Source organism: Garra rufa, chromosome 23 (genome assembly GCF_049309525.1).
Source record: "Garra rufa chromosome 23, GarRuf1.0, whole genome shotgun sequence".
Lineage (NCBI taxonomy): Eukaryota > Metazoa > Chordata > Actinopteri > Cypriniformes > Cyprinidae > Garra > Garra rufa.
This window is the reverse complement of record NC_133383.1, coordinates 5,684,679-5,695,821: the sequence shown is the minus strand read 5'-3', so window position 1 is coordinate 5,695,821 and position 11,143 is coordinate 5,684,679.

Genomic DNA, 11,143 nt, shown 5'->3' with positions numbered 1-11,143 from the left:
TGTCGATTATCAACATTCATTTTTCATTGTATGCTTTTTTTTTTTTTTTTTTTTTTTTTTTTTATAAAACGTAAGTAACAGGCACGCAAACAACATTTTTTTTTTTTTTTTTAGGTTTTGATGTTATGGACCTATTTCTAAATAATTTTTCACAACTATTAAGTCCTTAGTTTTTTAGTAGATAATACTGGTCAGCAAGAACACTAACATTTTGAATTATTTTTACTATTTAAAATAATAGTATTCTATTTGAATATATTAATTATATAATAATAATTAATAGAAATCAAATCTAATATTCTGATTTGCTGCTCAAAAACATTTAGTATTATTATTATGTTGAAAACAGCTGAGTAGATTTTTTTTCCAGTTTTCTTTGATGAATAGAAAGTTCAGAAGAATAGCATTTATCTAAAATAGAAATCTTTTGTAACATTATAAATGTCTTCATCATTACTTGTGATCAATTTAAAGCATCCTTGCTAAATGAAATGTATTCATTTCTATAATTTCTTTCTTTAAAAAAAATACACAGACTCCAAGCTTTTGAATGGTATAGTGTACAGGTATAATGTTACAAAAGCTTTTTTATTTTAGATAAATGCTGATCTTTTGATCTTTCCATTCATCAAAGAATCCTAAAAAGTTACTCAACTGTTTTAAATATTGATGATAATAATAATAATAATAATAGTAATTCATGTTTGATCACAGGAATAAATTACATTTTAAAATATATTCAAATAGAAAACAGTTATTTTAAATGGTAAAAATATTTTAAAATTGTACTGTTTTTGCTGTACTTTGGATCAAAGAAATGCAGGCTTGGTGAACAGGAGACTTCTTTAAAAAACATTAAAAATCTTACTGTTCAAAGACTTTTGACTGGTAGTGTATCAATCTATCCATCCGTGTTATTATAGTTAACTAAAACTGTAAAAAATTATTTGTTACTTTTTTATTAAATAAACACTACTGAAACAAAATAAAGTATAATAGTATATTTAAATATATACAAAACATATTTTATTTCAGCTACACTCTTAAAAATAAAGGTGCTTCACAATGCCATAGAAGAACCTTTTTGTTTAAATGGTTCCATAAAGAACCTTTAACATCTGAAGAACCGTTTTGTTTCACAAAAGGTTCTTTGTGGTGAAAGAAGGTTCTTCAGATTATAAGAAGGTAAGAAATAGATGGTTCTTTAAAGAACCTCTGACTGAATGGTTCTTTGTGGAACCAAAAATGGTGTTTCTAATGTATTAATTCCCTAATAACTTATTTTATTAACTAATGATGTAAATTCATAATGTTAATTACCACAGTTGTCTGCTTTAATTACTTATTAGCTAATGATTTGCAAAGATATCCTTATGTTATGATTTTACTTGTTGAGGCACGTGACTAACTAATTCTAAATCCATAACCACAATGACATATTACTTAACAATTAGTTAATAGTTCTGTGCTTCAACAAGTGAAGTCATAGCATAATGATATCTTTGCAAATCATTAGCTAATGAATAATTAAAGCAGACAACTGGAAGTTGAAATGCATGGCTTTAACCCATTGTGGAAATTAACATATGAATTTGTTAATAAAATAAGTTATTAGGGAATTAATACATTATGACATATTTAACTAATAACAATTTATTGATTACTTGATCTATGAATCATATAGAATGTTAATTTGTTGCAAATGCAGTAATTATTAAAGGAACACTCCACTTTTTTTGGAAATAGGCTCATTCTCCAACTCCCCCCAAGTTAATAAGTTGAGTTTTACCGTTTTGAAACCCATTCAGCCGTTCTCCAGTTCTGGCGATATCACATTTAGCATAGCTTAGCATAGATCATTGAATCCTATTAGACCAATAGCATCGCGTTCAAAAATGACCAACGAGTTTTGGTATTTGTCCTATTTAAAACTTGACTCTTCTGTAGTTATATCGTGTACTAAGACCGGCGGAAAATGTAAAGATGCGATTTTCTAAGCCGATAAGATTATGAACTACACTCCCATTCCGGTGTAATAGTCAAGGAAGTTTGCTGACGTACATGGCCCGAAGCAGGCGCAGTAATATCACGCAGCACATCGCAGCACAATGTGACCAACTGCATGCACAGGGAGCATTCCTTGTTGGAAGTTACCTAGCTGGGAACTAATTTCAGGCGCTGCGTGATATTACTGCGCCTGCTGCATCCATATTACGGCAGCAAACTTCCTTGACTATTACACCAGAATGGGAGTGTAGTTCCTAATCTTATTGGCATAGAAAATCGCATCTTTACATTTTCCGCCGGTATTAGTACACGATATAACTACAGAAGAGTCAAGTTTTAAATAGGACAAATCGTCACCTTAGAATTATAAGGTTCTATCTGCATTCTGAGCACTTTTGAGATATTGAGCTTCAAAGTTTTTGCGTTCCATAGACTGTAGATAGAACCATTTTTGTTTTTTTAAAAAAGACCCCAAATGTACATAGCTTACAACAGAAACATCAAATCATGTAAAAAAGTTGTCACAGAATAAGAATGTGAATAACTCAATTTTGACAAAAATGTCAGATAGAACCTTATAATTCTAAGGTGACGAAATACCGAAACTCACTAGTTATTTTTGAACGTGATGCTATTGGTCTAATAGGATTCAATGATCTATGCTAAGCTATGCTAAAAGTGATATCGCCAGAACAGGAGAACGGCTGAATGGATTTCAAACCGGTAAAACTCAACTTATTAACTTGGGGGGGAGTTGGAGAATGAGCCTATTTCCAAAAAAAAGTGGAGTGTTCCTTTAATAAATGGTTTAATTCTTTATGAGGTATATATTAACTCATGATTATCTCTGCATTAGTTAAACATGAATGAATGCATATTTGTGCACCTGTATTGTACAGTGTTTCCAGATTTTCTTTATCAATTAACTTCTATTAACTAAATTAAATCAACATTAAATCAATCCTTTGCGTTTAAGGGGAGACACTGCAGGCAAAAACGCTGTTTTTTCATGCACTTATTAAATTTGAGATTTTGGGCTTTTTAGTTTTTCATAAAGTGTTTTTTCAGACTAGTGGAAAGGAAACACCCAAAAGACACTGTTAAGTCTTTCTTTTATAGCACTTTATCTATTTGTGCCAATAGACACAAATTCAATTACAATCCAAATGGTTCTTCTATGGCATCGCTGTGAAGAACCTTTTAAAGCACCTTTATTTTTGAGAGTGTAGGTGCATTGGCGCATGTGTAGCTTTGCAGATAGCTTTGAAGCATCTTAGAGACGTTGCCACAGTTCTTCTGGATTTAGTCTGTCTCAGTTTCTTCATGTCATTCCAGACATGACTGTATAATGATAAGATCAGATCTCTGTGTGGAGCACTGGCTGTTGTCAGACTCCTTGTGCAAACCAAAATCTCACTGGATTATTACAATTAATGGCAAAATGAATGTTTGGAAATGCAAACTGACACTTCCTAAAGACACACTACAGCAAAAGACAGAAATAACTGATTTAAAACCATTTTTAGCCGGTGAAAATACTAGTGTTCTAACAAATTTAACAACTGTTTGTTCATCCCATGCTGTAAAAAGTTTTTACCAGTTTCAACGTAAAAACATAGGTTTAGCAGCTGCCTTAAAATAAGTTAAATCAACTTAAAAATACTGTTCATTTCAACTCATGAAAATAAAATTAGTTAACATTAATTGTATTTTTAAGCTGATTTAACTTACGAGTTGAAATTACTTGTACTTCAAAGTTGATTTAACTTAAAATTTTAATGCAGCTGCTAAGCTTAAGTTTTTAAGTTGAAACTGGTGAAAACTTTTTACAGTGCATGAACCTGAGCATCCACATAAGCTCAACAGAGTTACATCACCTGTGTAAAACATCAGAATTAACACGCATTTAGAGGCTTTCAGTCCAGGTGACTTCTGAAGGTGACAAACTAAAGCCTGTTACATCACAACAACATCCACTTCGCTCAGTTTGTTTGACCGATCCTGCTCTAGAACATTTTATAACTGCGTTTCACTGATGACAGCGAGCTGTTAGCGGTTCATGCCCTCAATCAGAATATGAAATTGCATATTGTGCATCTCATTCAAGCCACTGGCTCTGCATTAAATCAACAGGACATTATAATTACTAAAGCGCTAAAAATATTGACGCACAGCAGGAGAGAGTGACGATCATGACTTCATGTTTCCTAGAGTGTTGTTGTTGTCCCTTCCGACACTGGAAGGTCCCTTCCTACCTCTGCGGACACATGTGGACTATGAATAGAAACTGACGAACTACGAGACGTCAACAGAAAACCCAAAACATCACGTCATCTAAACATCCGACTTGTAACCTCTGTGTTATCAAACTATGCTGGAGTTTAAAGGCTAGACATAAATCAATAGCTGCTCATTGACTGAGAGCTCCCTGCCCCACTAGAACTGAAATTGATTTGTGCCAAATTTGTTTCATAATACACTTAAATATAAAGAACATTTAAAATCAGTGATGCACATCCAGCACTTATGACGTACTTGTTTCATAAGTCAACATGAAACAGCATCACAACCTTTTACTTCTTATGTGATGCATTAAAGAAATAGTCCACCGAAACGAAACCTTGCTAAAAATGTACACGCACTCTATCCAAGATGTAAATGAGAAATTTAGCATTGCTGTACATCACTTGCTCACCAATCGCTCTTCAGTGAATGGGTGCCGTCAGAATGAGAGTCCAAACGGCTGATAAAAACAACACAATAATCCACAAGTAAACCACACCACTCCAGTCCATCAGTTAACATCTTGTGAAACAAAAAAGCTGCATGTTTGTAAGAAACAAATCCATCATTAAGTCTTCTTTCTATATAATATTGCTTTGTCTAGTGAAAAGTCATCTCCTCTGAATCAGGAGAGAAATATACACAGATTAAGCACTGTTTATTATTAAAAACAGTCTAAACCAGTTCTAAACATATAAAAAGTCTCTTCTGCTCACTAAGCCTGCATTTATTTGACCCAAAGTACAGCCAAAACCTTAAAAAATGTAATTTATTCCTAAAGCTGAATTTTCAGCATCATTACTCCAGTATTCAGTGTCACATGATCCTTCAGAAAATATTCTAATATGCTGATTTGCTGCTTAAGAATATATATATTTTTTGTTATTATTATCGATATTTAAAACAGTTGAGTTGTTTTCAGGATTCTTTCATGATCAGCATTTATCTAAAATAAACAAGATTTTGTAACATTATACACTTTACCATTCAAAAGCTATATAGTCAATATAATTATATATATATATTTGGGGGGTATAGAAATAATACATTTATTTAGCAAGGACGCTTTAAATTAATCAAACATGATGATAAAGACATTTATAATTTTACAAAAGATTTCTATTTCAGATAAATGCTGTTCTATTTATAAAAAAAACTGAAAATAATAATAATGTTTTTGAGCAGCAAAACAGAATATTAGAATGATTTCTGAAGGATTGTTTGACTGGAGTAATGATGCTAAAATTCAGTTTTGAAATCACAGGAATAAATTACATTTTAAAATATATTCAAATAGAAAATAGTTATTTTAAAATGGTAAATTTTTACTGTTTTTCCTGTACTTTGGATCAAATAAAGGCAGGCTTGGTGAGCAGAAGAGACTTAAAAAAACATTAAAAACCTTACTTTTGACTGGTAGTATATTTTGATGTGAGAGGATAAAAGGTGATGGACTTTTTCCACTGGAGGAAGTGTTATTATGGACTATGGATTGGTATTTTTGGCTAGTTACAGTTAAAATATCTTGACAATGGATTTTTTTTTTTTTTTTTTTTTTTTACAGACAGCTTTTCACTTCACAAAACATTAATTGATGGACTGGAGTGGTGTGGATTATTTGTGGATTATTGTAATGTTTTTATCAGCTGTTTGGACTCTCATTCTGACGGCACCCATTCACTGAAGAGGATCCATTAGTTGGCCTGAGGGTGAGTACATTTTCAGCAAATGTTCATTTTTGGGTGAAAAAGATTATTCAATAACAAAAATGTAAGACAAGGTTTGATTCTATCCAAGAGAATAATTGACTGAACAGTGAAAGTAATGAGGCGCTGATGACATCAGCTGAAAAGAAAAGTCGTTTCAGAGCGTTATTTCATTTTGATGAAAGATTACAAATTGAACATGCACTGAGGATTCATCCATAACACAACCAGAAATGCACATTCATAAAGAAATATCTTGTTAACGCTTAAGCTCACGTGTAAAGTGTAAGCAGTAAAAGCGATGTTAATGTGCATGTGCACGAATCCAAAGGAATCTTGACTTCCTCCCGAACAGGAAGCACGCAGGATGCTCAGAGCTGACACAAACTCTATTGTGTGTGCTTCCTGCGGCCCGCTGCAGGTGCATCTCTGACACGCTCAGCGCTCACGCTGCATGACACTTCTTTTACATACGTCTTCCTGTGACAAAAAAACATTTGTTGGGATGCAAATGCAATTAAATCCTCCTCATTTCAATTGCAGATGAGAGTGGAAACTGGTTGAAAAACAAAACGGATCAGAACAGTCATTTTATTATTTTTTTCCCTTCCCTCAACTAAATTCACTAGCAACTTGCAATTATTAAAAAATAAACAATGAAGCAGCATACATTTCACTGCCATAATATCCTATACAGCATTTCTAAGTGAAACGGACTGTTCAGCAGAAAATAATGCAGGGTCGAATTATTATTATGCTAATATAATATAATATGCACAGTGACATGCTTGCATGCACACTATTATCCCAATATTAGTCTATTACAGAATTCTAGGTCATATTAACAGCTTATTGGGATAAATTATAGTCATTGAAATCTCCAAACACAAGCACTGTGAAATGCAGCGATTAATTTCAATGAACTAGTTTTACGCATACAATAAAATTAATCAACATAAATCAACACGACCTACATTTTGCATTGCGTGCGCTTACTGCGCAAAGACCATGCAAAAGAATTAATGAGTTAATTAAATGTCCATGCTGAATAATAAAATAAAATGCAGCGTAATGTGAACAGCATGTCCAGTATTTCCAGTGAAAAACAGGAATATGCATCTAAACATCCTGCATGCATACACCTGAATACAAAAAAAACCCCAAATGACCTTGATTTATTTTTTCTTTGCTTCCGTTCATGATAAAGCACATTTGAGCACATGGTATATCTTATCTGAAATTAAACTCAGTAAAGAGTTTGATTAAAGCATCAGAGGCCCGTGAGCTTATCAAGTCTCAAACTCTCTGACTGCGCCTGTGATTTCCAAACGCTGAGCGCAGCACAATCTAATCGCAAGGCCGTTTCTACGGACGGGAGGCACATCAAGAGAGGCCTTGAAAATTTTCAGCAAATTGCTTACCAGCAACAAACACCACAGCAGATAAGACCACAGAAAGCAGATAGAGAACAGAAACTTCAGTCTCAAAAGTTATTTGTAGCACCAAAGAAACCTTTTTTATTACAAAAGACCCAAGTTCTTGAAAAAAGTTCTTGATGTTCTTTTAATCAATAGTTTCTAGTTCCTTTGAAAGGAATAGTTCATCCAAAAAAAAAAATAGTTTTGCTGAAAATGTACTCACCCTCAAAACATCCAAGATGTAGATGAGTTTGTTTCTTGATCAGATGTGGAAGAATTTAGCACTTGCTCTGCAGTGAATGGGTGCCGTCAGGATGAGAGTCTAAACAGCTGATAAAAACATCACAATAATCCACGCCACTCCAGTTCATCAATTAACATCTCGTGAAGCTAAAAGCTATGTGACAAAATTTAATCATTAGAATGTAACTGTGAACCATTGCTTCTGGCTAAAATAGTCCTCAATCCATCAAGGGCATAGGTTTGATTTTGGCACTGGTGGGGAAATAACGGCTGATAACAGACATTTAATTGTTTGATCAAAATTATTGTTGGGAGAATTAAGTAGTCGCTGGATATTGGTAGGGATGTCATAACATCCCTACTAAATTCTACGCCCTTGAAAATCATAACAAAATATTTGCACTTTGGAAACTATAGTGACTTTTCTTTCTGTTTTAAAGATGTTTTCTTTGGATTATTTGACTACTTGAAAGAGAATATAGCAAAATATAACTTAATTTTACCTACGTGAACAAAAATCTGGCAAAAATCTAAAACTGTCTTTTTTATTCAAATTTCATATAGACAAGCATACGGAAACTATCCAAATTTCTGTTAACCCTAAAGCAAAAAAACTGCATCTCGATATTCAACTTAAGTGTCCTCTCAAAGTGAAACATGGTTAAAAACATGGTAAGTAAACTATGATAAATTAACCACAGTTTTGCTAAACTACAATTAACAGTGGTGTTAGTAAAACTGTAAAAAAAAAAAAAAATTAATATATATATATATATATATATATAAACCATGGTTATTTCTTAATTAAACCATGTTGTATTTGTGTATAACTTCTTTTCTGGTTTGGTGTTCTGTAATGTTTCATAAAAAAAAAAAAGAAATCAGAAAAAGAATTCACAATACACACTAAAGACTCTATCTAAATCAAAAGATTCGCAAACCCGCACCAAAGTCCAGATCTGAATGAAATGATTCGCAAACCCACACCAAAGTCTCGATGTAAATCAAATGATTCACAAACCCACACCAAAATTCGGCTCTGAATCTAATGATTCACGAACCGAAATTCCGCTCTGAATCAAATGATTCACAATCCGAAGTTCCGCTCTGATTTAAATGAGTCACGAACCGAAATTCCGCTCTGAATCAAATGATTCACAAACTGAAGTTCCGCTCTGATTTAAATGAGTCACGAACCGAAATTCCGCTCTGAATCAAATGATTCGCAAACCTGAATCACAAACCATCATTTCAAATTGGGAATCATTCAATTTGTGAAATGATTCGCGAACCTATTCTAAAGTTCCAATCTCATTCAAAAGATTAACAAACCTGCACAGAAGTTCCGATTTAAATCAAATGATTCGCGATCAGCGTCCGAAGTCCCGATCTAAATCAAGTAATTCACGATCCGCACTCTGAAGTCGCAATCTGAATAATGATTCGCAAACTATCAATTTCAGATTGGGACTTTCGATAAGGAATGATTCACGAACCCACTCCGAAATTCTGATCAGATTAATGATTCACGATCCGCGCTAGTCCCAAACTGAATAATAATTCGCGAACAATCATATCAGATTGGCCCTGCGTCCCAATGTGCATACCTATCTGCCCTAAATAGTTTTGAAAAGTACTACTATCACATAGAATTTAGAAGAGATAGTATGCACATTGGGACACAGGCCGGGACTTTCGATCGCGGATCACAAATCATTCAATTCGCAAGAGGATTCGCAAACCCACAATCCGAAGTTTCGAAGATCAGAATTTCAATAAAAGTTTTACAAACCTGGTCAGAGGTTCTGTTCTAAATCAAATGATTCACGTATGCGCATTTAAGTCCTGATCTGAATCAAATGATTCAAAAACCCACACCAAAAATCCGCTCTGAATCTAATGATTCAAGAACCGAAATTCTGCTTTGAATCAAACGATTCACAAACCAAGTTCCGTTCTGAATCAAATGATTCACGAACAGAAATTCCGCTCTGAATCAAATGATTGACGAACCGAAGTTCCGATCTGAATCAAATGATTCACGAACCGAAATTCCGCTCTGAATCAAATGATTCACGAACTGAAGTTCCGATCTGAATCAAATGATTCACGAACTGAAGTTCCGATCTGAATCAAATGATTCACAAACCCACACCGAAATTCCGCTCTGAATCAAATGATTCATGAACCGAAGTTCCGATCTGAATCAAATGATTCGTAAACCTGCACTGAAGACCAAAGTCCCGATCTGAATCAAAAGATTTGCAAACCTGCTTCGCGAACCATCATTTCAAATTGGGAATCATTCAATTTGCGAAATGATTCGTGAACCTATTCCAAAGTTCCAATCTCATTTAAAAGATTAACAAACCTGCACAGAAGTTCCGAACATAAAGGTAACAACATAAAGTTAAAGTTAAAATGCGTTTCATACAAACATGCCGGTTTAGGTTTCACAAGACATTAATTGATGGATTGGTGTGGTGTGGAATACTTGTGGATAATTGTGATGTTTTTATCAGCTGTTTGGACTCTCATTCAGACGGCACCCATTCACTGCAGATGATCCACTGGTGAGAAAGTGATGCAATGCTACATTTCTCCAAATCTGATGAAGAAACAAACTCATCTACATCTTGAATGTTCTGAGGGTGAGTGCATTTTCAGCTGATTTACATTTCTGAGTGAACTATTCCCCGATGGTTTTAAATGCCACTGTTTACTTTGCTTTTGAACATTAGGCCTGAAGATCCCCATGTTGATCACTTCATTTCTCCTCACAGATAACATCCTGTTTGGACCTCAGTAATGAGCTGTGAGACGAGGGGTACAGAACAGTTGATCCAATTATCCAGGGAAGCAAAAAAGGCATGTTCATTTTATAACCTCAAAGGAAGGCATCTACTGTGAAATAACATCAGGCTTCTCAAAACCTGCATGAGAACAACAAACTGCAAATGAATGATTCTCATTGCATGACTCAAAAACTAAAAAAAACTTTCCAGAAGTTGAATGAAAGAAATTGTGCTGGAACTTCAAATGATGACACCTCCACTCGATCAAAAAGGTCATGAGAACATCAGAGCATCTTTATTTAAAGACATTGAAGAGGTTGTCGCCTACTAAGTGTCATTTACTCATGATTGCATGTGGCTGAATTAATGAGACAGGTTAGTACAGTAATTCTACATGTCACTAAAAACAATGATCAGACGATTATTAAGACTCATATCTAAAAATTTGCATGCAGCATATTGAACTTCACTTTTACTTTAGGTGATATTAAAAAGGCACATATTTGCATTATGCATTATTTAATATAAATTGTGCTAAAGTTTTTAGATTATATCACCAAACAGATGTTTCAAGTAATTGTGTTTTAAGTTATTCAGTGAGGTGCAAACAACACAGATGTGCCGTTCTCATAGACTGACAGCTTATTGTTGTATAATAATGGGATGAGGATTTTTTTTGGATTTCAAAGAC